Source organism: Pseudorca crassidens, chromosome 6, assembly GCF_039906515.1.
Source record: "Pseudorca crassidens isolate mPseCra1 chromosome 6, mPseCra1.hap1, whole genome shotgun sequence".
Taxonomy (NCBI): domain Eukaryota; kingdom Metazoa; phylum Chordata; class Mammalia; order Artiodactyla; family Delphinidae; genus Pseudorca; species Pseudorca crassidens.
Window position 1 is genome coordinate 125,477,356 of NC_090301.1, and position 27,881 is coordinate 125,505,236.

The 27,881-nt window shown below is 44.3% G+C and overlaps 1 long non-coding RNA gene across 1 annotated transcript in view; it reads left to right on the top strand.

Moving 5' to 3' along the window:
* The first annotated feature begins 3,430 nt into the window (after positions 1-3,430).
* LOC137225928 (uncharacterized) overlaps positions 3,431-27,881 on the top strand; it is a 41,491-nt gene continuing 17,040 nt past the window's right edge. The window contains exon 1 of the long non-coding RNA XR_010944094.1: positions 3,431-3,568. This is a non-coding gene — a long non-coding RNA (uncharacterized lncRNA). The remainder of the gene's footprint in view (positions 3,569-27,881) is intronic.

The window sequence follows — 27,881 nt, forward strand, 5'->3', positions numbered from 1 at the left end:
GTAGAAATATTGGAACCAATACGAGGCCTGGAGAAAACTTGCAGTGGGGAAGATGAGATAAGAGATGTCACAATTCTTTATTTGCTTTAACTCAAATCCAGATCTACTCAGTCCCTGCCAAGAAGGCAGGAAATTCAACCTCAGTCTTTCTTGGGGCTTCATACACCCAGGTTATATAGTGTAGTCAGGAAAACTCCCCACTACTCCACCTATGTGATTATCAGTGATATGCCCTTTGGCCACACTTAAGGAGGCCCCTGCATATAGTGGTTCTCTGCTTTCCTGCCATGCAAAGTACAGGGAGTTTTTGTTGAGGGCTTTAGGGCATCATATGATACTAGCCTCAGAGGCCCTGTAACATCCATAGGTTTGAGTATTTTCAGGACCTGCCATTCTCTGCCCCAGCTCTAACCTGGAGGAATCAATCAATCAATCTCTCCATTTTTTAAAACTTTTTATTTTATATAGGAGTATAGTTGATTAACAGTGTTGTGTTAGTTTCAGTTGTACAACAAAGTGATTCAGTTATACATATACATGTATCTATTCTTTATACCTACTCTCATCCTTGTACACACACACACACACACACACACACGAGTCCCTAGAGATGTGTGTGGCAGGGCCCAGCCCGAGGTCCAGCCCAGACCATGGCCATCAGAGTAACCTGAATCTGGACTGCCCATGCCCTTGTAAAGTCTCAGATCTCTGGCCCTGGCTCTCAAACTAAAGGCAAGACTCCCTAGAATAGCATTCGAGGCCTACCAAATTGCCCAGGCCTCTAGACATCCTGTTGATTTGAAATTGAGGCATTCCAGAGACCCACCCAGGGAAACAAGGGCTCCTGGGCTGGAGTTGAGTCCATTCTTGAGTATCTTCTGGAACTTTGTCTCGTGCAAGGTGATACCTAGGTGTTATTTTATTTTATATTACTTAATAAATTTATTTTATTTATTTTTGGCTGCGCTGGGTCTTCGTTGCTGCATGCAGGCTTTCTCTAGTTGCAGCCAGCAGAGGCTACTTTTCATTGCGGTGCGCAAGCTTATCATCGTGGTGGCTTCTCTTGATGCAGGGCACGGGCTCTAGGTGCACGGGCTTCGGTAATTGTGGCACACGGGCTCAGTAGTTGTGGCTCATGGGCTCTAGAGTGCACACTCAGTAGTTGTGGCACACGGCTTAGCTGCTCTGCGGCATGTGGGATCTTCCTGGACCAGGGCTTGAACCTGTGTCCCCTGTATTGGCAGGCGGATTCTTAACCACTGCACCACCAGGGAAGCCCCTAGGTGTTATTTTAAAGATGACCTTCCCAACTCCAACATTTTAAACTGAAGCCTGTATAGTTTTAGTATTTCTAGTGTCTTTTTTTCCCCTCTCTCTTCCCTCACCATGCCTCCCTCTATTTTTATTTTAAATCTGTAATAAGTGTTGGTATAACAAGTAACTGAGGGAAGGTTCCAACTTTATGTTTTAAGAAAATGATTATTTGGTGCCCCTAACATCATGTATTAAAATGGTCTATCTTTAGCTCCTATTATGAAATGATACAGTCATAATATAATAAACTCCCCTATATTTTTGTTCTCTTTATTTTGTTATAGTGATATGTTTATAAAATTCCTCTCCAACTTAATAATACATATTGTATTATTCTTCTCCAACAATAATACAAGTTTTCTCCCAAAGCAATAAAAATTGTATCATTACAATTTTATAAAACATTTTAATATCTGACGAGGCAAGTCTTTATTCTAGCTGAAATTTTCTTCAGTATTTGCTTTAATGTTGGTTATCCAGGTAAATTACTTTGTCTAGCTCCAGAAAATCTATTAAAAAAAAAACCCATAGAGGTTTTAATTTGGTTTTTATTGAACTTGTTGATTTAAGGAAAATTGATGTTTATAATAGTCAGTTTTCCAGTACTGGAACGAGGTGGGTTCGGCCACCTATGCAAACCATGTCTGCCCTTAGCAGAGTGTTATGGCATTCTTCAGACAGGCGGACACATTATTTTTAAGGTATCTCTAAGACATGTTACGGTTTGGGTTGCTGCTGTGAATGGTTTCTGTTTGTCATACCTTCTACCTCTGATTCTAACTTTACTGTTGGTTTAAAAGAAGATTTGGTTTAAAAGCAATTTTGTATATTTACCTTTTAACCAGCCACTTAGTTCAAGTCTTTTACTGTTTCTGTGGTGTTCTGTCGATTCTTTTTAATCTTCCATGTACAAAAGCATCCCATTTGCCAGCAGTGATCATTTTGCTTCTTGTCACCCCAACACTTGTGCCTCTTACTTTATTACTGTTCCAGTTGAATTACTTTGTACTTCTGGAAGAGGTTTTTAATAATCTGCTGTTCCTGACCTTAAGCCGTATTTTTCTTGAGGAAGGTGCACCTGATGCAAGCCCTGCTCTGCATCCTTGGCCTCACTGTGGTCCAGGCCCTTCATCTCTTTCTTGGTCACTGCCAGAGCCTCCTGCTGATTTCCAGGTCTCTAGCTTGCAGGCAGGACCTGAGCCAGTGCTGGGCCACTCATTGCCCTGGGCCCAATTGATGTGTGCCCCTAGGAAGAAAGGAAAGATGAAGGTTTTAACTTACTCCACCTAGGTTTCTTTTCCCCTTTTGCCCCGGGCCAAAGGGATTTTGATTTTCCTTTTCTGTAATTCAACAGATTCCAAAAGAGCAGTATTTGGAAAAATCAAGTTCCCAAGAAGATGAGCATTCCCTGGTGACACGTTTCTTTTTCTTGGAAAGGGGTCATGCTTTATTTGGACACTGCCTGATTCTGGGGACAAGATCCAACTCAGCACTGTCCCCTTGCTCTTCTCAGCAGTGTTCTCAGAACAAGCTGTCTACTGCTCCCCCTTTCCAGAACCTGCTCCAGGCGGCTGCCTGGTGGGAAAGGCTGGCAGAGGTTCCCGGAAAGGGGCTAATGGCTGGGGGACTAAGTTACACAGGACTGTCCACCAGGTCTCAAGTTTAACAGGGGCTGTGCTGTGGTGCTAGGTGTGCTGGTTTGCAGGGTTAGAGGGAGCCAGGCTTCATTCCTGCTGTGCTTCTTTCACTTAAGGTGCACTCCAGCCAGCCATGTAAGTCCCCATCTGTAATGTAACTATTAATAGGCATCCACCTTGTAATTGTAGGCATTGCAAAAGGTATGTACACTCCAGCACGGGCAGGTGTCCTGAGAATCAAGCTCTGGGAACTATAAGGCTCACTCTCGTCCATCACAGAATAGATCGGGAATAGCCTCACCAGAAAGGCAGTAGTCCACAGCCTGCAAATCACAGTTGCGGTGCCCCCTGCTCTGCCTGTGCAGAAGGTCGGCAACGACGTCAGCACGCAGGGGTCAGGGTCAGGGGTCGGGGTGAGGGTGGGAGCGACGGCCATAGGCTGCTGCCTCCGACCACCACCGGGCATGTCCTTCCGTTCCCAGACCATTTGCAGAGCGCTTGTTCCCTTTCTTTAAGAACTTCCTCAACCAGAACAGCAGACGCGCTGGCTCATCGCAGTGCAGTGTGCGCTGGCCTCCCGGAAACCGTCTGGAGGGTCGCCAGGCAGCCAGAGCGGGGTGATGTGGCTGAGCGCGCGCGAGGTCCACGAGCGGGAGGCTTCCTAGGGCGGGTGGCGCCACGTGACAAGTGGGAGCCCGCAGGCCGAGGGAGTCGCGGTGCCGAGAGCGGGTCGGGAGCAGAGATGGAGGGCGTTTTCTCCTTCGGGGAAGTCACAGGATGCAGCTGGGAGGAGACGGGCAGGGAGGGAAGGGGCTGTACGGTGGGGAGCACCGCCTGAGCCTGGATACACCCTTCCTCGCGCAGGGCATCTACGCAGGAAGGGGCGTTTGGGGTGAAGCCTCTGCTATCCGAGGCGGCTCCCAGCTGCTCCCCGCCCCCGCTCCGCTGCCCCTCGGGCGCGCTGTGAGCTCACGCCTATTTAATGTCAATAGACGTAAATGATTTCTCATTGAATGTCATTTGCAAATCACTAGTTTGAAGCTCCAAACAGCACTTAATGTCAATTACTTTTTTAAAATACCAACTGAAAATCACTGGTTTTGCAGTTCCAAGTCTCTCAATGCCAATTACTGCTCGGAGTGCTGGCGACACTGTCATTTGACACTGGATTTCTAAGCGGGGCTCCATCTGGCTCAGTCTTCCTGGGAAGCACTGCCATTGTCTGGTGTTAACCCTTACTCCTTCTCACACGAGGGAGCAGTGCTCTTTCAGGGAGGCTTAGCCAGGGGAGGGCTCTTTGGAGGTCCAGAGAGCCAGGGTCATGCTACGTCATCGCTTTGACACCCCAGGCAGGCAGACCCCAAGGTCCTTGGGAAGGGATGGAGATGTTGGAGCCACGAGCACCCGTGCTGCGGCCCCAGCTCTCCAGGACCAGCATCCCCACCATGCCCTCCCTGACCTCAGATCCGCCATCCTTTCCCACTAACCCCACAGAGGCTCCTACAGGCAGGTGTGCAGTGAGGGCAGAGGAGGAGGGCTGACTCACTCAGCCTGGTGTAGCCTGGCCCTCAGCTCCTGGTAGGAGGCCTGATGCAGCGGTTCAGAGCTGGGTGGGACACCAGATCACCTCTTGCCAACCCGTGCATTTGGACTAAGTCGCCTCCCTGGGGTCTCACCTGAACAGGGAGGATCTTTTCTCCTTGTCCTAGAACGGTTTAGAGGATTAAGTGGAGACGGCATAGAGTGTCTAGAGATTATCTGGCACAGAGGAAGTGGCACGGGGGTGTGTGGTGGGGTGCAGTGGCAGGCATTCTGGGGATTACTGCTGCTCTCTGTCAGCACACGAGGCTTCCCCTGGGCTGCAGTGGCAGTGAGGTCCAGAGCGGAGGCTTGGGGTGCCCGTGGGAGCCGGGAGGCCCTGGCACACCTGTGAACTAGCCACTTCCCAGGCCAGCAGCAGGGCTGACCCTGACACTGCCTGGGAGCTAATGACAACTGCCTGGAGGGAAAGTCATCTCCCCAGAGAGGAGAGGCTCTGGAACAAGAGGAGAAAGGTAAAAAGGGAGGCAGGAGAAGGGGAGGGAAAATTGGGGAAGACAAGAGGAAGAGGAGGTGTGAATGTTTTCTTTATCTGATGCATCTCTGGGTCCCATTTGAGGTGTGTCTGTCTTTCTGTTGGCAGACAGATGAATAATGGTAAGTTTCAGGGACAAAGATCTAATTTTTATCCTCAGAGAGAGGTGACACATTGGGGATGATGACCCAGTTGGAAATGCCATATCTGATCAACATGGAAATGTGTTTGCCATTATTAGCACAGGGTGGGCTGAGGAGTGGGCCATGAGATGTTGACAGACAGCGAGCCCAGCCCCCTCTCCTGGCTGGGCCGCGTGCTCTGGAGGTTCCAGTGACGTTTCCAGCTCTGTGAAGTTGGCCACCCAGCTGTCAGGTTGGCCTTTCAGATTTGCCAGCAAATCTCTTGACTAACCAGGCCTGAGGCTGGCCAGGAATGACTGGGGAATGGAGCCAGGAGGCAGGAGGGGGCCGTTCACGAATGCTAGTAAGTGACAGCCATCGAGCTGGTGCCTTCGTGGCGTGATTCACTCAGTCCTCCTGGAAGCTGGAAAGGCAGGCATGATTATTACCATTTACAGAGAGATCTGAAGCTCAGAAAGTTTAGCTCAGTGTCTCTCGAACTTTAGTGTCCATCCAAGTCCCCTGAGGGTCACGACATGAGGCAGATTCTGGGCCAGGGCTGGACACTGCATTACTGACCAGTGCCCAGGCGGTGCAGATGCTGCTGGTCTGGGGATTACACTCCGAGGAGCAAGGAGTTAGATCATCTTCCTGGTCCACACAGCTGCTTGCAAGACAAAGCTACAAAGGACTGTCGCTGTTGGCATCAGGATGGCCCTCAGAGTCAGCTGCGGGGCCCAGGTGTGCCTAACTGAGGTACTGGACTTTAATCCATTGATAGATTGGACCCTGGGAGTCTGATGAGGTAGCAGCCCAACAGTGAACCTGTGACTCCTGCTGCTTGGGAAGACAGCAGCACAGGCCTGTGTGGGGTATGGGGTGGGCTTCTCAGGCCAACAAGGACAGATCAAGGCTACCGTCTTAGGTAAGGCTGGGGGTGAGAGTGGAGGTGAGCAGTGCTCTCATGCTCAAATTTTCCTTTCAATATAATTTTAAATTAAATTTTTGAGGTATATTTTATGTCACTTAAAAGTACCCATTTTAAAAGTATAGTTCAATAACTTTGACAGATGTACCCACCATGTATTCATAACCACAGTCAAGATTTAGTCCATCCCATCGTTCTAAGAGTCTGTGCCCCTTGCAGGCAATCAAATTAGTGCCCTGCTTACTTTACTCAGTAGCTTCCTCCTTTTTTCTCACTAGTTGGTATTTCGTTGCTGGATATACCACATTGTTTACCATTTTCTTATTGATAGCTATTGGGACTGCTTCCGGTTTTTGCCTGTTATGGATAGATGTGCTATGACCATTCGCATAAAAGTGTTTTAGTGGACATGTTTTCGTTTCTGTTGGGTAAATCGTGAGGAGTGCAATTGTGGATTGTATAAGTGAATGCTACCTTTTCCTTTCTGAAAATTCTCCAATTTCTAATTTTCCTACCATGAACTCATTTATTCACTCATTTAGCAAGTACATTAGCACCTACTATTGATCAGGCACTAATATCTGGGAAAATGGAGTTGAGCTGTTAAAACAGAAAAAAAAAATTCCCTCATAGAGTTGCTTTAGGGAAATAGAAAACAAACAAAAAACCACATTAACGATAAAGCTACCAGATATTTGTATATTTTATGTAGAAAATTAAAAGAATATGGTGTGATAGTGACTGATTATGTGGTCGAGGAATGTCCCTACGAGGGGGTGACATTTAAGCTGAAATCTGACATTACGCTGAATGATGGTAGGGACCCAGCCACACAGAGATCTTGGGGGTAAAGGGAGCATTCCAGGCCCAGGAGGAGCCGGAGCAGAGACCCCAAGAGATGCAGGGCAGAGGAGACCGTGTCACTGGAGCAGGGCGGGCAGAGGAGACTGTCTTTAGAGGAAGGTGGAGAGCTGGGGAAGGACATTGTCTGCATACCCTTAATCATGCTGTTTATCTATTTCTGTGTTTATTTGCTTACTCTCTGCCTTGCTCACTACAATGTCAGCCTCTGAGAACAGAGGTTTTGCTGGTTGCTTCCCATGACATTCCCTCGGCTTAGAACAGAGTCTGGTATGTGACAGTTACTTGTTAAATATTTGCTGAATAATTAACTGAATGAATGAACGAAAGGACTGTTTGTTCAGTGTCCTGCACTGTGATGGGCGTTGCTGCTTCAGAATGAAATAAGACAGGTCTTCGTCTCAGTGAGCTCCCCAGGCACTGGGGAAGAGAGACAGGTGATCATTCCATGATAAAGGACCTGATAGAAGAAATCAAAGGGTGGTAGAGGAATACAGAGGTGGGCACCTTGTGGGCACTCAAGGAAGGTGTTCTGTGGGAGTGGTTATTGACGGTGACAGAGGAGATAGCTAGGTAGAGGAGGCTGGAAAAAGCAATTTAAGAAGCAATGGTTGTACAATTGCACAGATGCCTAAAAGAGAGCACTACATGTTGGTTAATTACAAGATGTTCTACATAGTTATAGCGATAAAGATGGAAAAGATGTACTGGATCTATCCAGGGACAGCTCAAGGTGGGCCTTGAGGACTAAGGAAAGAAATTTGAAATTTATCCTGAGAACCACTGAAAGATTTTAGTAAAGGTGAGAGACACGATCAAAGTGGTGTTTTAGGGAGACTTGGGTAGCTTCCTAATAAATATGGCAGCATAAATAGACACACTAAAGTCTAATTCCTTTTCTATCCCGGTGAAAACAGTAAAATAATTTTTTAAATGCACAAATACCCACCAGAAAGTTTACAATGAAAAAAGATGTTGGTAATGAAATAGAACAGCCAGGATTCTTATATACAGCTGGTTGGAGTGTAAATGGATACAAACAACTTGGAAAACAATATGATGGTATCTGATAAAGCTGAATATATACATACCCTGTGACATAACAGTTCCACTCCTTGGCACAGACCTAACAGGAATGCACATGTGTGTTTACCAAAAAACACGTGCAAGAATATTTGTATCAACAATAGCTCCCAAATTGGAAACTACCAAGTGTCCATCAAAAGTGGATAAATAAATTATGGTACATTGGAAAAATGAACAATGAATACAGAAGTGAGAATGAACCATTCACATTTTACATTACGGATTAATGTCAAAAACAAATGCCGAGTGAAAGAAGCCAGACACAAAAGAATACATACAGTGTAATTACATTTACATAAAGTTAAAGAGCAGGAAAAACTCATCTGTGCTGTTAGAAGTCAGAACAGCGGATACCATTGAGAGAAGGGAGATTGGGGCTGAAAGGGAGCCTACAGGGGTCCTCTGGGATCCTGGTCATGTTCTGTTTTGTGATGTGGATACTGGTTACATGATTGTGTTCCATTTTTGAACATTGATTGAGATCAACTCTTAGGATATATGCAATTTTCTGTTTTTATATTACACTTCAATAAGAAACACTTTAAAAAGGCATCAACCCATAAGGACAAAAGTAACAAAATTTGGGGAACTGGAAAGCAGATGGTGAGTGGCAAGTGATGTAGCTCAGCTGAGAAAATGGAATTTTTCATTGGCATAAGTAAAAAGCAACCTGGCTTACATAGTAGAATCCCCAAGAAACCAAAGAATTTGCAGCATAAGGCACCTCTGGAAATTTATAAAATCAGGAGAAATGGTTGCAGATCAATTTAAGAAGCAAATGGAGCCCCAGATCTCCTCCCCAAGTTTCTGCGATGGGGCAACTGCTCCCCGGACCCTGGAAGGAAATGGAGGTTTAGTATTTGGCGAGGATAAAACAGAAGGTCTCTGGGCTGGACAGCAAGTCCTGCTGAGAGTAGAGGTGTGATCTAGACAACAGGGAACATGAGAGAATGTTTACATGCCTTTGTCCCTGTGTTCCTACAACTGCCTTCCCCTCCTCAGACAGAAGTGCATTCTCTGAAGAATCTGACCAGCCTAGAAGAAATAAAAACCTAAAGATACTGATAATAAGGTTTCCTGTAGGATATGCTCAAGTCAGATCCTTTACAGGGAAGAGTGTCAACAAGACTCTGACACAGAGAATGCCCATCCACTTTTCTCTGCCTCACTATTGATCCCATGTCTCAAGGTATCTGAAGACAACATGCAATGTGAAAGGCAGAATCAAGATAAACAAACTGAAAGACAGAAAAAATAAAATAAAACAAAACAAACTCAACTTGAAAGAAACAGACTATGTAGAGAGAAAAAAATATATCAATATTATTAGAGAGGTGAGAGTTGCATCCATGAAGGAACAGGACACCTTGTTTTTTTTTTTGTTTGTTTGTTTTTTTGGTGCACAGGCCTCTCACTGTTGTGGCCTCTCCCGTTGCGGAGCACAGGCTCCGGACGCGCAGGCTCGGCGGCCATGGCTCACGGGCCCAGCTGCTCCGTGGCATGTGGGATCTTCCCGGACCGGGGCATGAACCCGTGTCCCCTGTATCGACAGGCGGACTCTCAACCACTGCACCAGCAGGGAAGCCCAAGAATTTCTTCAATTTACTTTAAATCACACTATATTGACTCTACATCCTTAGTGGTATATATTTTAAGGATAATAAAACAACAAAGAAATTTTAAACACTAATTCAGTAGACTAATTGTTAATAGTGTATTATTATTTCAAAACCATTTGTATTAGTCTGTTCTGGGTGCTGTAACAGAATACCAGGGGCTTGGTGGCTAAAACAGCAGAAATTTATTTTCTCACAATTCTGGAGCCTGGAAGCCCAAGATCAGGATGCCATCAGGGTTGGTTTCTGGTGAGGACTCTTCCTAACTAGCTTCCTAGCTCATTCTACTTCACATGGCCTTTCCTCGCTGGTGTTTCTTCCCCCTCTTATAAGACAGCAATCTGATTGGATTAATGCTCCACCTTTATGATCTCATCTAACATTAATTACCTCTTTAAAGTCCTTGTCTCCAAATATAGCCACATTGGGAGTATGGCTTTAATGTATTGTTTATAGGGGGACACAGTTCAGATCATAAAACAATTCAGTTAAGTGTATTGCATGAAAAGCAAATAGGTAAATATGATAATGTAGTTAAGAATCAAGCTATAAGAGAAATATGAAATCAGAGTAGTTGACTCAACACCCTGTATTCCTAAATTAAAATTGGAAATACCTGGGCTTCCCTGGTGGTGCAGTGGTTGACAGTCAGCCTGCCGATGCAGGGGACACGGGTTCGTGCCCCAGTCCGGGAAGATCCCACATGCCGCGGAGCAGCTGGACCCATGAGCCACGGCCGCTGAGCCTGCGCGTCCAGAGCCTGTGCTCCGCAACGGGAGAGGCCACAACAGTGAGAGGCCCGCGTACCAAAAAAAAAAAAAAAAAAAAAAAAAAAAATTGGAAATACCAGTTTAAACTCATGATTTCTCTTTCTGAAAAATGTTTCCTTGCTTTGTCCACTGAACAGGTTTAGAAGAATTGACAATTAGGTAGCGATGAGCATACTTGATGCCTGGATTGTGGCTTCTGAATACCATATTCCACTCAGAGAACCTAGAGCTCCATGGAGCATATGTGATTCGTGTGGGGTCACATCAAAAGGACACAGGAGGCAACTTGAAGGGCTTTTCCTAATCAAAACTAGGACAATTAGAACATTGAAAAATAATAATGGCAAAGTACTGAATCATATCACATAGATAAAATCTATGAGTTCATAATCACACTTAGAAAAACATTCACTGCTCACCTTTGGTGTTTGGCATTGATGGTGATGGTCTTCAACCCATCACCTTGAAAACAAATACGAGGAAAGAAGCCATCATTTGTACAACCTTTCTTGTATGAACTGTAGAGTAACCTCATAATTAAAAAGGAATAGTTCTTTACACAACTCCCATGCAAAAGGAATGGTAGATTTTGAAAATCACTTTTTCACACTTAACAACGTAACCTAGGCAACAATCACCAATTGATGAAAAGATGATCAACATCATTTTGGGTTGTTTTTTGATAAATTAACTCTAGTTTCTTAAATGAGTTAACCAGTAGTCGTGAGTTACTGATAGGTCTCATGGTCATTTTTTGTTGTTTATTTAATTTTTATTGGAGGACAGACAGTTAATTTACAATGTTGTGTTACTTTCTGGTGTACAGCAAATGAATCAGCTATATGTATATATATATCCCCATATGCCGTCCCTCTTGTGTCTCCCTCCCACCCTCCCTATCCCACCCCTCTATGTGGTCACAAAGCACCGAGCTGATCTCCCTGTGCTATGCAGCTGCTTCCCACTAACTATTTGGTAGTCTACATGTAAATGCTACTCTGTCACTTTGAACCAGCTTGCCCTTCCCCTCCCCGTGTCGTCCATTCTCTACATCTGTGTCTTTATTCCTGTCCTGATGCTAGATCCATCAGAACCTTTTTTTTTTTTAGACTCCATATATATGTGTTAGCATATGGTATTTGTATTTCTCTTTCTAACTTACTTCACTCAGTATGACAGGCTCTAAGTCCATCCACCTCACTGTAAATAACTCAATTTTGTTTCTTTTTATGGCTGAGCAACATTCCATTGTATATATATGTGCCACGTCTTCTTTATCCATTCATCTGTCGATAGACACTTAGGTTGCTTCCTTGTCCTGGCTACTGTAAATAGTGCTGCAATAAACATTGTGGTACATGTCTCGTTTTGAATTATGGTTTTCTCAGGGTATATGCCCAGTAGTGGGATTGCTGGGTCATATGGTGGTTCTATTTTTAGTTTTATGAGGAACCTCCATACTGTTCTCCATAGTGGCTGTACCAATTCACATTCCCACCAACAGTGCAAGAGGGTTCCCTTTCTCCACACCCTCTCCAGCATTTATTGTTTGTAGATTTTTTGATGATGGCCATTCTGACTGGTGTGAGGTGATACCTCATTGTAGTTTTGATTTGCATTTCTCTATTGATTAGTGATGTTAAGCATCCTTTCATGTGTTTGTTGGCAATCTGTATATCTTCTTTGGAGAAATGTCTATTTAGGTCTTCTGCCCATTTTTGGATTGGGTTGTTTGTGTTTTTGATATTGAGTTGCATGAGCTGCTTGTAAATTTCGGATGTTAATCCTTTGTCAGTTTCTTCATTTGCAAATATTTTCTCCCATTCTGAGGGTTTTCTTTTGGTCTTGTTTATGGTTTCCTTTGCTGTGCAAAAGCTTTTAAGTTTCATTAGGTTCCATTTGTTTATTTTTGTTTTTATTTCCATTTCTCTAGGAGGTGGGTCAAAAAGGATCTTGCTGTGATTTATGTCATAGAGTGTTCTTCCTATGTTTTCCTCTAAGAGTTTGATAGTGTCTGGCCTTACATTTAGGTCTTTAATCCATTTTGAGTTTATTTTTGTGTATGGTGTTAGTGAGTGTTTCATTCTTTTACATGTAGCTGTTCATTTTCCGAGCACCACTTATTGAAGAGTCTGTCTTTTCTCCATTGTCTATTCTTGCCTCCTTTATCAAAAATAAGGTGACCATATGTGTGTGGGTTTATCTCTGGGCTTTCTATCCTGTTCTACTGATGTATATTTCTGTTTTTGTGCACGTACCATATTGTCTTGATTACTGTGGCTTTGTAGTATAGTCTGAAGTCCGGGAGCCTGATCCCTCCAGCTCAGTTTTTCTTTCTCAAGAATGCTCTGGTTATTCAGGGTCTTTTGTGTTTCCATACAAATTGTGAATTTTTTTGTTCTACTTCTGTGAAAAATGTCATTGGTAGTTTGATAGGGATTGCATTGAACCTGTAGATTGCTTTGGATAGTAGAGTCATTTTCACAATGTTGATTTTTGCAATCCAAGAACATGGTATATCTTTCCATCTGTTTGTATCATCTTTAATTTCTTTCATGAGTCTCTTATAGTTTTCTGCATATAGGTCTTTTGTCTCCGTAGGTAAGTTTATTCCTAGATATTTTATTCTTTTTGTTGCAATGGTAAATGGGAGTATTTCCTTAATTTCTCTTTCAGAATTTTCATCATTAGTGTACAGGAATGCAAGAGATTTCTCTGCATTAATTTTGTATCCTATTACTCTACCAAATTCATTGATTAGCTCCAGTAGGCTTCTGGTAGCATCTTTAGGATTCTCTGTGTATAGTATCAGGTCATCTGCAAAAAGTGACAGCTTTACTTCTTCTTTTCTGATTTGGATTCCTTTTATTTCTTTTTCTTCTGGATTGCTGTGGCTAAAACTTCCAAAACTATGTTGAATAATAGTGGTGAGAGTGGTCAAACTTGTCTTGTTCCTGATCTTAGAGGAAATGGTTTCAGGTTTTCACCACTGAGAACAATGTTGGCTGTGGGTTTTTCATATATGGCCTTTAATATGTTGAGGTAGTTTCCCTCTATGCCTACTTTCTGGAGAGTATTTATCATAAATGGGTGTTGAATTTTGTCAAAAGCTTTTTCTGCATCTATTGAGATTATCATATGTTTTTGATCCTTCAATTTGTTAATATGGTGTATCACATTGATTGATTTGCATATATTCAGGAATCCTTGCATTCCTGGGATAAATCCCATTTAATCATGGTGTATGATCCTTTTAATGTGCTGTTGGGTTCTTCTTGCTAGTATTGTTGAGGACTTTTTCATCTATGTTCGTCAGTGATATTGGCCTGTAGTTTTGTTTTTTTGTGACATCTTTGTCTGGTTTTGGTATCAGGGTGATGGTGGCCTCGTAGAATGAGTTTGGGATTGTTCCTCCCTATGCTATATTGTGGAAGAGTTTGAGAAGGATAGGTGTTAGCTCTTCTCTAAATGTTTGATAGAATTCGCCTGTGAAGCAATCTGGTCCTGGGCTTTAGTTTGTTGGAAGATTCTTAACCACAGTTTCAATTTCAGTGCTTGTGATTGGTCTTTTTATATTTTCTATTTCTTCCTGGTTTTGTCACGGAAGGTTGTGCTTTTCTAAGAATTTGTCCATTTCTTCCAGGTTGTCCATTTTACTGGCGTATATTTGCTTGTAGTAATCTCTCATGATCCTTTGTATTTCTGCAGTGTCAGTTGTTACTTCTCCTTTTTCATTTCTAATTCTATTGATTTGAGTCTTCTCCCTGTTTTTTTTTATGAGTCTGGCTAATGGTTTATCAATTTTGTTTATCTTCTCAAAGAACTAGCTTTTAGTTTTATTGATCTTTGCTATCATTTCCTTCATTTCTTTGTCATTTATTCATGATCTGATCTTTATGATTTCTTCACTTCTGCTAACTTTGGTGTGTTTTTTTTGTTGTTCTTCTTCTTTCTCTAATTGCTTTAGGTGTAAGGTTAGGTTGTTTATTTGAGATGTTTCTTGTTTCTTGAGGTAGGATTGTATTGCTATAAACTTCCCCCTTAGAACTGCTTTTGCTGCATTCCATAGGTTTTGGGTCATCATGTTTTCATTGTCATTTGTTTTTAAGTATTTTTTGATTTCCTCTTTGATTTCTTCAGTTATCTCCTGGTTATTTAGTAGCATATTGTTTAGCCTCCATGTGTTTGTATTTTTTACAGTTTTTTTTCCTGTAATTGATATGTAGTCTCATGGCGTTGTGGTTGGAAAAGATACTTGATATGATTTCAATTTTCTTAAATTTACCAAGGCTTGATTTGTGACCCAAGATATGGTCTATACTGGACAATGTTCTATGAGCATTTGAGAAGAAAGTGCATTCTGTTGTTTTTGGATGGAATGTCCTATAAATATCAATTAAGTCCATCTTGTTTAATGTGTCATTTAAAGCTTGTGTTTCCTTATTTATTTTTATTTTGGATGATCTGTCCATTGGTGAAAGTGAGGTGTTAAAGTCCCCTACTATGATTGTGTTACTGTCAGTCTCCCCTTTTATGGCTGTTAGCATTTGCCTTATGTATTGAGGTGCTCCTATTTTGGGTGCATAAATATTTACAATTGTTATATCTTCATCTTGGGTCGATCCCTTGATCATTATGTAGTGTCCTTCTTTGTCTCTTGTAGTAGTCTTTATTTTAAAGTCCATTTTGTCTGATATGAGAATTGCTACTTCAACTTGCTTTTGATTTCCATTTGCATGGGATATCTTTTTCCATCCCCTCACTTTCAGTCTGTATCTGTCCCTAGGTCTGAAGTGGGTCTCTTGTAGACAGCATATATACGGGTGTGGTTTTTTTATCCATTCAGCCAGTCTGTGTCTTCTGGTTGGAACATTTAATCCATTTACGTTTATGGTAATTGTCAATATGTATGTTCCTATTACCATTTTATTAAGTGTTTTAGGTTTGTTTTTGTAGGCCTTTTCCTTCTCTTGTGTTTCCTCCTAGAAAAGTTTCTTCAGCATTTGTTGTAAAGCTGGTTTGGTGGTGCTGAACTCTCTCAGCTTTTGCTTGTCTGTAAAGGTTTTTATTTCTCCATCGAATCTGAATGAGATCCTTGCTGGTAGTGTAATCCTGGTTGTAGGTTTTTGCCTTTCATCACTTTAAATATGCCCATGTGACTCCCTTCTGGTTTGCAGAGTTTCTGCTGAAAGATCAGCTGTTAACCTTATGGGGTTTCCCTTCTATGTTATTTGTTGCTTTTCCCTTGCTGCTTTTAATATTTTTTCTTTCTATTTAATTTTTGATGGTTTGATTAATATGTGTCTTGGTGTGTTTGTCCTTGGATTTATCTGTATGGGACTCTTTGTGCCTCCTGGACTTGATTATTTCCTTTCCCATGTTAGGGAAGTTTTCAACTATAATCTCTTCAAATACTTTCTCAGACCCTTTCTTTTTCTCTTCATCTTCTGAGACCCCTATAATTCGAACACTGATGTGTTTAATGTTGTCACAGAAGTCTCTGAGACTGTCCTCAATTCTTTTCATTCTTTTTTCTTTATTCTGCTCTGCAGTAGTTGTTTCCACTGTTTTATCTTCCAGGTCACTTATCCGTTGTTCTCCCTCAGTTATTCTGCTATTGATTCTTTCTAGAGAATTTTTAGTTTCATTTATTGTTTCGTTCATCATTGTTTGTTTGCTCTTTAGTTCTTCTAGGTCCTTGTTAACTGTTTCTTGTATTTTCTCCATTCTATTTCCAAGATTTTGGATCATCGTTACTATCATTACTCTGAATTCTTTTTCAGGTAGACTGCCTGTTTCCTCTTCATTTGTTAGGTCTGGTGGGTTTTTACTTTGCTCCTTCATCTGCTGCATATTTCTTTGTCTTCTCATTTTTTTTAACTGACTGTGTTTGGGGTCTCCTTTTCACAGGCTGTAGGTTCGTAGTTCCCATTGTTTTTGGTGTCTGCCCCCAGTGGGTGAGGTTGGTTCAGTGGGTTGTGTAGGCTTCCTGGTTGAGGGACTGGTGCCTGTGTTCTGGTGGGTGGGGCTGGATCTTGTCTTTTGGTGGGAGGACCGGGTTTGGTGGTGCATTTTGGGGTGTCTGTGAACTTAGTATGATTTAGGCAGCCACTCTGCTAATGGCTGGGGTTGTGTTCCTGTCTTGCTAGTTGTTTTACATGGGGTGTCTAGCCCTGGAGCTTGCTGGTAGTTGGGTGGAGCTGGGAGCTGGGCCTTATCATTGAAATGGAGATCTCTGGGAGAGTTCTCACCAATTTATATTACATGGGACTGGGAGGTCTCTGGTGGTCCAATGTCCTGAACTCAGTCCTCCCACCTCAGAGGCTCTGGCCTGATACCAGGCTGGAGCACCAAGACCCTGTCACCCACACGGCTCAAAAGAAAAGGAAGAAAAAAGAAAGAAAATAATAATAATAATAAAAAGAAGAGAGCAACCAAACAAATCTACCAGAGAGAACAAGTGCTAAACACTAAACTAAGATAAACATAGAAATCAGAAACAAAGCAGTCACAGACTGCAAACCCCAAGTCTACAGTTGCTCCCAAAGTCTACTGCCTCAATCTTGGGATGATTTGTTGTCTATTCAGGTATTCCACAGATGCAGGGTACAAGTTGACTGTGTGGATTTAATCTGCTGCTCCTGAGGCTACAGGAGAAATTTCTCTTTCTCTTCTTTGTTTGCACAGCTCCTGGGTTTCAGCTTTGGTTTTGGGCCCGCCTCTGTGTATAGGTCACCCTCAGGCATCTGTTCCCACCCAGACAGGAGGGGGTTAAAGGAGCAGCTGATTAGGAGGCTCTGTCTCACTCAGGCTGGGGTGGGGGAGGGAGGGGTACGGAATGCGTGTCGAGCCTGTGGTGGCAGAGGGCAGCATGACGTTGCATGAGCCTGAGGTGCGCTGTGTGTTCTCCCGGGGAAGTTGTCCCTGGATCCCGGGACCCTGGCAGTGGCGGGCTGTACAGCCTTCCTGGAGGGGAGGTGTGGACAGTGACCTGTGCTCACACACAGGCTTCTTGGTGGCTGCAGCAGCAGCCTTAACATTTCATGCCCTTCTCTGGTGTCTGCGCTGATAGCTGCGGCTTGCGCCTGTCTCTGGAGCTCGTTTAGGTGGTGCTCTGAATCCTCTCTCCTCGCGCATCCCAAAACAATGGTCTCTTGCCTCTTAGGCAGGTCCAGACTTTTTCCCGGACTCCCTCCCGGCTAGCCGTGGTGCGCTAACCCCCTGCAGGCTGTGTTCACGCCGCCAATCCCAGTCCTGTCCCTGTGCTCCGACCGAAGCCCGAGCCTCAGCTCCCAGCCCCGCCCGCCCACCCCAGCGGGTGAGCAGACAAGCCTCTCGGGCTGGTGAGTGCTGGTCGGCACCGATCCTCTGTGCAGAATCTCTCCGCTTTGCCCTCCGCACCCCTGTTGCTGTGCTCTCCTCCGTGGCTCCGAAGCTTCCCCCCTCCGCCACCGGCAGTCTCCGCCCGCAAAGGGGCTTCCTAGTGTGTGGAAACCTTTCCTCCTTCACAGCTCCCTCCCACTGGTGCAGGTCCTGTCCTTATCCTTTTGTCTCTGTTTATTCTTTTTTCTTTTGCCCTACTCAGGTACGTGGGGAGTTTCTTGCCTTTTGGGAAGTCTGAGGTCTTCTGCCAGTGTTCAGTTGGTGTTCTGTAGGAGTTGTTCCACATGTAGATGTATTTCTGATGTATTTGTGGGGAGGAAGGTGATCTCTGCGTCTTACTCCTCCGCCATCTTGAAGGTCCTCCTCAACCTCATTTTTATAATGGAGGGATCGGGCCGACAATACCTGAATCCATTAATAAATCTTAGCAGCACTAAAGATGGGGCACTCCTGCACTGTGTACCTCCTAAGGTGGTGAGGTAGGACAGTGATTCCTAACCCTCCCTGTGCTTGTGTGGTCACCTGGTGAGCTTTTAAAAACATGGGCCTTGGAGCACCACTCTCATATAACCAGATTCAATTGACCTGGGGCTGGGCCTGAATCCTAGTTAACAAGAGCTGTGCAGGTGATTCTTTTTTTTCTAATTGAAGTGTAGTTGATTTACAAAATTATGTTAGTCTCAGGTATCCAGCACAGATTCAGTTATACATATATACACATATACATGTGTATGTATAATATATATTCTTTTACAGATCCTTTTCTGTTATAAGTTATTACAAAATATTGCGTATAGTTCCCTGTGCTATGGAGTAGGTCTTTTTGGTTATCTATTTTACATATAGTACTGTGTATGTTAATCCCAGCCTCCTGCTTTATCCCTGCCCCCCTCCTTTCCCTTTTGATAACCATAAGTTTGTCTTCAATGTCTGTGAGTCTATTTGTCTTTTGAAAATAAGTTCATTTATGCTTGAAGAAAATGAATGAATCAAGTGAAACCTCAACAGCAGTGCTTCTCAAATGTTTGTGAGCATCAGAATCCCCTGGGCGCTTGTTAAAAAACAGATTTCTGGGCTCCACCTCCAGAGTTTCTGATTCAGTAGGTCTGTGCACGTGCCTGAAAATTTTCATTTCACAGGTTCCCAGGTGTGCTAATGCTACTCTATAGGACAGTGTTTGTTAACGTCTGATGTCCATTGGGCTTACCTGGGGCACTTTCAAAATACTGATGCTTGAGTCCCATCCCGAAATTCTGACTTAATTGGTCTGGGCATTGGGGTTTTAGTATAAAAGGCTCTTCAAGTGATTCTAATATTCTGTCCAGGCTGAGAGTCACTACCAGGGTACAAGGAATATGAAGGAAAGCAAAACAAGTTAAATGACACTCAGAAGAAGTAATCAGCCAAGTGTAGAACGTGAGACATTTTATAAGACAAATGACTTGGTCACTTCAGCTAATCAAGGACATTGAGATAACGGGAGAAGGAACTCTTACAGAATAAGGGACTTAATAGACAAGGAGATTCGATGCTTGGGTCTCATTCGGATTCTATTTCAACCAACCAGCTTGAAAGATATGTTGGGGACGATCATAAAATTTGGATATATGCTGATTAATCAGATGATTATTAAGGAATTATTTTTATAATGTATGCTTTTTAAAAATTTATTTATTTTATTTTATTTATTTATTTTTCGCTGCGTTGGGTCTCTGTTGCTGTGTGCAGGCTTTCTCTAGTTGCAGCGAGTGGGGGCTAGTCTTCATTGTGGGTGCGTGGGCTTCTCATTGCGGTGGCTTCTCTTGTTGTGGAGCATGGGCTCTAGGGTGTGTTGGCTTCAGTAGTTGTGGTGCGTGGGCTCTAGAGTGCAGGATCAGTAGTTGTGGCACACGGGCTTAGTTGCTCTGTGGCATGTGGGATCTTCCCGGACCAGGGCTCGAACCCGTGTCCCCTGCATTGGCAGGCGGATTCTTAACCACTGCGCCACCAGGGAAGCTCCAAGGAGTTATTAATTTAATAGGTTTGATAATAGCATGATGGTTATATTGTTTAAAAGTACCTATAAGTTAGAGATACAAATTAAAGCATTTTCAGATGAAATGATATGATGTCTCGGATTACCTTTAAAATATTTCAGCAAAAATGTGGATATGTGGAGTTTTACGTACATTTGAAAATTTCCATAATAAAAAGTTAAAACAAAAATAAGATGAAAAAGAAGCTACCAAACAGAAAGAAAGCTCCAAGTAGAGATTCTTCATGATGATACACTGAGAGGATATTTATAACAGGGCAAGAGTGCAAATAAAACAAAGTAAATGGAACAACAAAGTAATTATTAACTTCAGCGAAAGCAAAGTATTGTCCAGGAAACAAAAGGTAATCATAGTATACCGCATGGCTCAGCTGTGAAGAGCATTTAGCCAGTGATAATGATATGAAGATCAAATACTGCGCTGACTAAAATGATAAGGGAATGAAATTGGACCAAGTCAAGGATGGGAAGTCAACATGTGTAGGGTGGGGCTTGGGAACAATGAATCTCCTCTTCCATTATGAGCAGTCCATTGATGATAGCCAGATGGAACACTCAAGAAATAGCAATGTGAGCATGGCAATTAGTCATACAGAGCTAAGTACAAAAATATCATAAAGTAAAATAGAACCCCATCACTGATACTACAGTAAGCTGTGTCTAAAAACTAATCAGTCCTGTATGTAAAGTGGGAGGGGCCACGTTGTGGAAAGGTGAATGAAATACCCTCCACTGTTGCGTGCAGCCCGCCAGCTGGGGATTTGGAGGTTAGAAGGCCAATGACCAGCCCTGTTATAACCACATTCATGATTTCAGGTTCTTGCCCCTCAGGGTTTTGTTTTCGTTTCTACTGGAGGAGGAAAATAGGGGGAGTGGAGAGGCCTGTTGTGGTACTTTTTAAAAGTTCTGTATGCATAATCTTGATAAAAATTAAAAATAATTAAAGAACAAAAAGCAAGGAGTGCTAGGTTGAACAATGGGTTAGTAGTGAAATAACAGAGGCCGGGAGATCAAGGAATAGAGGCCACTTCAGTCGTCTGGATGAGAGAGCAGGGAGGACCCTGCTGGATAGCACAGGAGTGGGGATGGACACAGGAGGGTATCTATACTGTAAGAGTCATCTGGGCCTTGTGGGGTGTTGCCGGCAGTCCCAACCAAGACATCTGACTCTCCAACACTTATCTCTCAACAATGCTGGGAAAGTGTGGCGGGTACTAATATGTAGCTCACCTGTGGAATACAACCTTGGAAGTCAACCTTGAAGTTGCCACTTCAAGAGGCTGTGACTCACCTTCCTGAGGATATTGAAGCTGAGGCCGGGTGTTGACAGAGGTGTTGTAGAGGGGTCTCCTATACCTGCTGTTGCTTCCAAAGTCACCACCAATCTAATGTTCTGTGTTTCTTCCATAATATCACGTAGAATCCCTGAATATTTGGAAAAGATAGATGGCAGACTGACTTTTGGTTTTCTTTTCAATCCATCATCCACATGGTTGCCATCAGTCTCATATACTACAAGCAGTGATTTTCAAAGACCAGGGTTTCCATCCCTGGGCCTGGCCCTACATAGAACAGAAGACAGGCTGTGCTTTGGGGACTTGTCAAAGGTAATTCCTATAATGGAAATGGCCTGGCCTGGTCATCTAGCATCTCCCAAGCTCTGGGAGCTATGTGACACATTGATCTGTCACTATAATGCTAATAAGTTTTCAGGTTGAATATGCAAGTATGTTAAGGAAGCTGCTACTCGGGTTTCTCTGAGCGTGTTTATGAGGTAGTGGTTTTCTAGTCAGTTCTCATCTGATCCCCATAAGAAGCACTATCAAGGGTCAAAGCAAATCTTCCTTCAAATGGGGACAGCTGACCAGGGAGCCATATTCTCCTTATAGGGGTTACACCTGACTGCATTAATGCTTTGTAGGTCCAGGATTTTTCTAACCAGGCAGCATTCCTAGGTGGACAGTATTGCCTTTGGTATCCCTTGAAATCAGCTAGACATGTCCATGCCCAAACACCTACTGTGTTTGATTTCACGGTTATGTTTTTATTTTCCTTTCCCATCACTGCCAAGGCCCAAGTACAGTCAGCCCTCAAAGATGCTCAGGACCCACTCAAAAGGTAGGCCAGCATCCTGGCCAAAGTCTCCCCTGCTCTCTCCCTTTGCATACCCAGCTCTCTGCAAAGTCTGCAGTGGAGAGATTCAGGAGGTGTATTGAAGTCATCTGCTGAATCAACAAATGTTTAAGGAGGATATATTCCATGCAGGTACTGCTCTGGACTCTGGGACCCGAAGACCTGGAAACAGCAAAGCCCCTGCCCTCAGGTAGCTTACTTTCTAGTGGTGGGAGAGGTAAACAGGTAAACAAATGATATATAATGTAATTATATAATAAGGGCGTAGATAGGCCTTGTGATTTTAGCTGTCTCTGAGGACATGACTTTTGAGCTGTGATTTGAATGAAATGAGGAAGATATATGAGGAACTATACTGGAAAGAATATTCTGGGCAGAGAGCAAAGCAACCCACTTTGACTGGAAGAGTTCCATGAGATGGAGAGGCAGACAGAGAAGGTCCATCTGGGGTCTGAGGAAAAATTTGGAAAAAAAAATCTTCCCATGTGGAGAACAGATTATAGGGCAAAATTATAAGTAGGGAGGCCATGTAGGATGACATCAAATTTGTCAAGGTAAGATACAAGGTGAAAAGAATATTGGACTTCATATATCTTCTTGAAGGAGGAGGTGACAGGATTTTCTGGTGAATTGGGTGTATGACACAAGGGAAAGTGGTCACAAGATTGACTCTAGGATTTTGTCTTGAGCTACTGGTTGATTGTGGGTATCATTTACTAAAAGTGGAAGACAGGGAGGTCAGGTGCTGTTGTGGGAAGGGCTTGGGTTGTTTGTTAGAATCCAAATGGAGAGGTCAACTATGCAGTTTGATAAATACATTTTGTGGTAAAGAGTGAGACCATGAGTAGATAAATAGATTGTGGAGTTGTCAGAATATATCTGATATTAAAAGTCATTGGAACGGATGCAAACACTTTAGGGAGACAGTGTGGATAAAGAAGGAACAAGGTTCAGGGTTTAAGTCCTGGGTCACTCTTAGCTCTGGGGTCTGGATGAGGAAGAGAAGTCAAGAAAGGACATGTTGAAGGAGCTGTAGAAGGAGGCTATTCTGAGATTGATTCACGTGTGCTAAAGAGGAATTAGTATAATAAAATGCCCAAGCATGACACAAATCTGGAATAAGATTCTAAGGAAGGTGAAAGATCAGAAGAACTTCATAAATGAAAAATACATTATGAATATTTTAAAAAAGGATTTAAAAAGTTTTGTTGACAGAGTCCAGCTGTTGACGGCATATGGTATAATATTAGAAGGTGACAGAGAGAAAGCAAAATGTCTCAATTCCTGTTTTACTGCCATGATTTTGTTAACAAAGCAAAATGTACAAAATGGAAAGCAGATGCAACATCGTTAAGAGGCAGGGTACTCAACTTAAATGAGGCTCAGAGCAAGACAAACCAGGGCTCAGCATCTGATTATCAGTAGGAGCATAAAACCACTATTGTAAATCTGTGATAAAGCTCAGAGCAATGCAGGATTTCCAGAAGACGCCAATAGATTTCTGCTGAAAAGTCAGCTGATAGCCTAGGGGAGTTCCCTTGTACATAAGGTGTTGCTTTTTCCCTTGCTAATTTTAATATTCTCTCCTTATCTTTAATTTTTGCAATTCTTATTACAATGTGTCTTGGTGTTTTTCCCTTTGGGTTAATCCTGTTTGGGACTCTCTGTGATTCTTGGACCTGGATGTCTATTTCCTTCCCCATGTTAGGGAAGTTTTCAGCTATTATGTCTTCAAATATGTTTTCTGCCCCTTTCACTCTCTCTTCTCCTTCTGGGATCCCTGTAACATGAATATTCATATATATATGTTGTCCTAGAAGTCTCTTAAACTGTCCTCTTTTTTTTTTTTAACATCTTTATTGGGGTATAATTGCTTTACAATGGTGTGTTAGTTTCTGCTTGTCCTCATTTTTTAAACTCTTTTTTCCTGTTCAGCTTCAGTGATTTTCACTACTGTGTCTTCCACCTTGATGATCCATTTCTCTGTATCATTTAATCTATGCTTGACTCTTTCTAGTGCCTTTTTTTTTTTTTTTTTTTTTTTTTTGGTACGTGGGCCTCTCACTGTTGTGGCCTCTCCCGTTGCGGAGCACAGGCTCCGGACGCACAGGTTCAGCAGCCATGGCTCACGGGCCCAGCCGCTCCGTGGCATGTGGGATCCTCCCGGACCAGGGCACGAACCCGTGTCCCCTGCATCGGCAGGTGGACTCTCAACCACTGCGCCACCAGGGAAGCCCTCTAGTGCATTTTTTATTTTAGTTACTGTATTCTTCATCTCTGTTTGGTTCTTCTTTATATTTTTGAACTCTTTGTTAAAAGCTTATAACATCTCACTCTGTTCATCCAATTCTCCCAAGTTCTTTGATCATCTTTACAATCATCACCTTGAACTCTTTATTGAGTAGATTGTCTCTCTCTCTCCACTTCAGTTAGCTCTTCTTTTGGAGTTTTGTCTTGTTCCTTCATTTGGAACATGTTACTCTGTCACTTCATTTTGCCTAATTTGTTGTTTTTATTTCTGTGTCTGGTAGGTTGGATATGTTTCCTGACCTTGGAGAAGTGGCCTTTTGAAGGGGATGTCCTATTGGCTAGGGTGCCCTGACCCTGCCTTGTGTGGAGGCTGCTTACTGCTGGTTGGTGGGGCCAGGTCACAACTGGCTGTGGAATCCCAGGTGGTCTTGGAGCTAGTGCTGGCCCACTGGTGGGAAGAACTGGTTTGTGTGTTGGTTGGTTGCAGGGCCAGGGTTCCCAGATCTAGTGTTGGCCTGCTGGCACGTGGGGCTGGTTGCTGACATGGCTGGTTGCAGATTCCAGTGTGTCCTAAAGCTGGTGCTGGCCTGCTGGTGAGTGGAGCTGGACCCCTGGGCAACTGGCTGAAGAGTCCAAGGTATCTCTGAGCTGGTGTTTGCCTGCTGCTGGGTGGGCTGGGTCCTGGGGTCCTGGGGCTAATGCTTGTGCACTTGTGTGTGGAGCAGTGTCCTGGGCCCTCTAGTGGACAAGACTGTGTCCTAAGGAGGCTGTGTGCTCTGGGAGTTTTAAGGCAGCCTGTCTGATCGTAGGTGGGGCTGTGTCCCTGCCCAGCTAGTTGCTTAGCTTGAGGCGTCCTAGTACTGGTGCCAACAGGCTGGTGGGCAGGGCTGGGTCCTGGTGCTACTAAGCTAGAGGGAGGATTCCAAAATGGCACTTGTCAGCCCCAGTGTCCACGTGGTAGAATGGGCTCCCAACAGTGGCTGCTGCCAGTGTCCGTGTCCCCAGCGGAGCTGCAGTTGCCTCCTGCCTCCGGGAGACTCTCCAAGATCAGCAGGTGGGTCTGACCCAGGCTCCTTTCACGTTATTGCTTCTGTCCATGATCGCCTGAGATTTTGTGTGCACCCTTTAAGAGTGGTGTCTCTATTTCCCACAGCCTTCTGGGTCTCCTAAATATAAGCTCTGCTGGCCTTCAAAGCCAAATGTTCTAGGGGCTTATCTTCCCAGCACAGGACCCCGGGGCCGGGGAGCCTGATGTGGGACTCAGACCCCTTGCTCCTTAGGGAGAACCTCTGCAGTTGTAATTAGCCTCCCATTTGTGGGTCACCCACCCTGGGGTATTGTTCTTGACTGTACTGCATCTCTGCCCCTCCAACCCATCTCTTTGTAGTTACTCCTTTATACCTTTAGTTGCAGAAGATCTTTTCTGGTAGACTCTGGTCTTTCTCACCATTAGTTTCTCTGTAAATAGTTGCAATTTTGGTGAGCCTGTGGGTGGAGGTGAGCTTAGGGTCTTCCTCCTCTGCCATCTTCCCTCCAATCCTGAAATAAAGTCTTTTAAAATTAAGATATGTACAGTTTTAAGACATAATGCTGTTGCACACTTAATAGACTGAAGTATAGCATAAACATAACTTTTACATGCACTGAGAAACCAAAATATTCATATGACCCCTTCATTGCGCTGGTGTGGAAGGCATCACAGTCTCCCCAGTATCCTGTATGTAAAGTGTCGATCGGTGCTGATTGCAATGATGAAGAAGGAAGCAGGGCGAGGGGCAGGAATGTGACAGAGGTGGGGTGCCCCGTTAGGGAGGGGGTCTCCTTATGATCAGAGATGACGGAGGGAGTCCAGGGGCGATCTTGGGATGAGCATGGAAGGCAGAGGGCAGCTAGCGGGAGTCCTGGTGGGGACCGTGCTGGCTGTGCTTGAGGAGGCCCTCGTGGCTGAATCTCCATGAGTGAGGGTAGAGGTGGGGGGGGAGGGGTCAAGAAGCCACGCTGTAATACATTTTAAAAGATATGCCTATCAACAGTCTCCCAAGAGGGAGAGCATACCTGGTGTCCCCAAGCTCATTAGACAACAGACCCCTTTTTGCCTCCAGATCATACTTCAGGGCATGCTACTCCAGGGCCTCTGCCTGTAGTGACTCCTGTTGGGTCCCTCTTATGTACTATTAGGCTATGGGGACAGGTGACAACACTCCCTCCTCCTGCCACCGTATCAGTGTCTCATTTAAGTACCTCAGTGCCTGGAATTGTACCTTTCGTTGTACATTTCCTTGAGTCAAGTCTTTAATCTCTACACATTTTACTGTAACATGCAAAATGCCCTGAGATGTAACACATACAGTAATGACTAATCACTCACTGTTTTGTGTTGAGCAAGGAGCATGGTCCTCACTGGCAGCTGGACCTGCAGAGGGCCTCCTGTAGGAGCTGTAAACTCTGGTAAATAGAGCAGCGCTGCAGGCAGGGAGCTCACTCTCCCTCGCCCTCCGATTTCCTGCTGGGGCCCCCCCATCCACAAGCCAAACTGGAAGCCTGTAGCTGCGGTCTGTCCAGGTCACCCTCAAGGGACCAGATCCCAGGGAAGGATGATGGAGAGCTGCTTGGGAGGGGCAGATGGAGGAAACCCAGCACAATGAACAAACCTTTGTGTGTAAATCCTGTTTCTTCAAGCAGATTCAAAGCTTGTCATCAGAAGCTTTAACAGAGGCCAAATACTGGTGGCCTAAGTGAGACAGAGGGGCTGTGTTTCTCTCCTATAAAAGTGGACGCTGGTAGGTGGTCAGGAGGGTGGGCGTCTCCACTCTGAGAAGTCACCCAGGTCCTTTCTGTCATTGTCAGGGTCTAAGCTCTGCCCTCCTTTCCGTTCCTGCCCAAGAGAAGGGGAAGTCCTTCCTTTCAGAGGGCAAGCAGCTTCCTTTCAAGGGACCACTCTGGAAGTTGCACACATCCACCCTGCTTACACTCCATGTGGCACAGAGTGCCATGCGTCTCTGAAAATGGAGGTTGCTGGTGGCTATTGGAAGGTTCTGCTCCTGAAAGAATCAGGAGAGGGACAATTAACCCTTTCCCCTTAGTCCCCTTCTCCTTTCTTCTCCCACACGGCACCTGGCTTGCAGGTAAAGTGAATACCTGCAAAGGAGTGGGAAGAACGCAGTGGGCCTGACACGGGAGCCCCCGACCCAAAAGATCCACTAATTCCGGGCAGAGCTAGTGTCCGTGAGAGGTTTCCTAGTGTCACAGAGCTGGGGGAAGACCCGAGTGCAGTTAGGAGAGGGTTGAATTACCGTCACTGTAGGTGAGATGGAGAGAAGAGGATGGGGGTGGGGTAGAATTGACTGTGCAGAGAGGGTAGAGGGGGACGAGAAGGGCCACCGTCGCTGGGAGTGTGCTCGGCTCCCACAGTACAGGAGCCGAGCCTGGTGTGTGTGCAGTGCAAGGGGACGTTCAGGTGGGGAGTCAGACTGGGGTGGTGACTCCACCTGGGGACCAGGTCTGCACATCTTCCTGTTCCATGGCCCTACACACAGAGGCCAGCACCTCCTGCTGGCTGCCCTGGGGATGCAGGATGGCCCTGACTTTCCAGGCCTTGGGCTCAGGAGACATGGAATCAGGCAGAAAGGAGGAAGCTCCTTCCAGTGTGGCCTTTCCTTTGGCTCTAGAAGG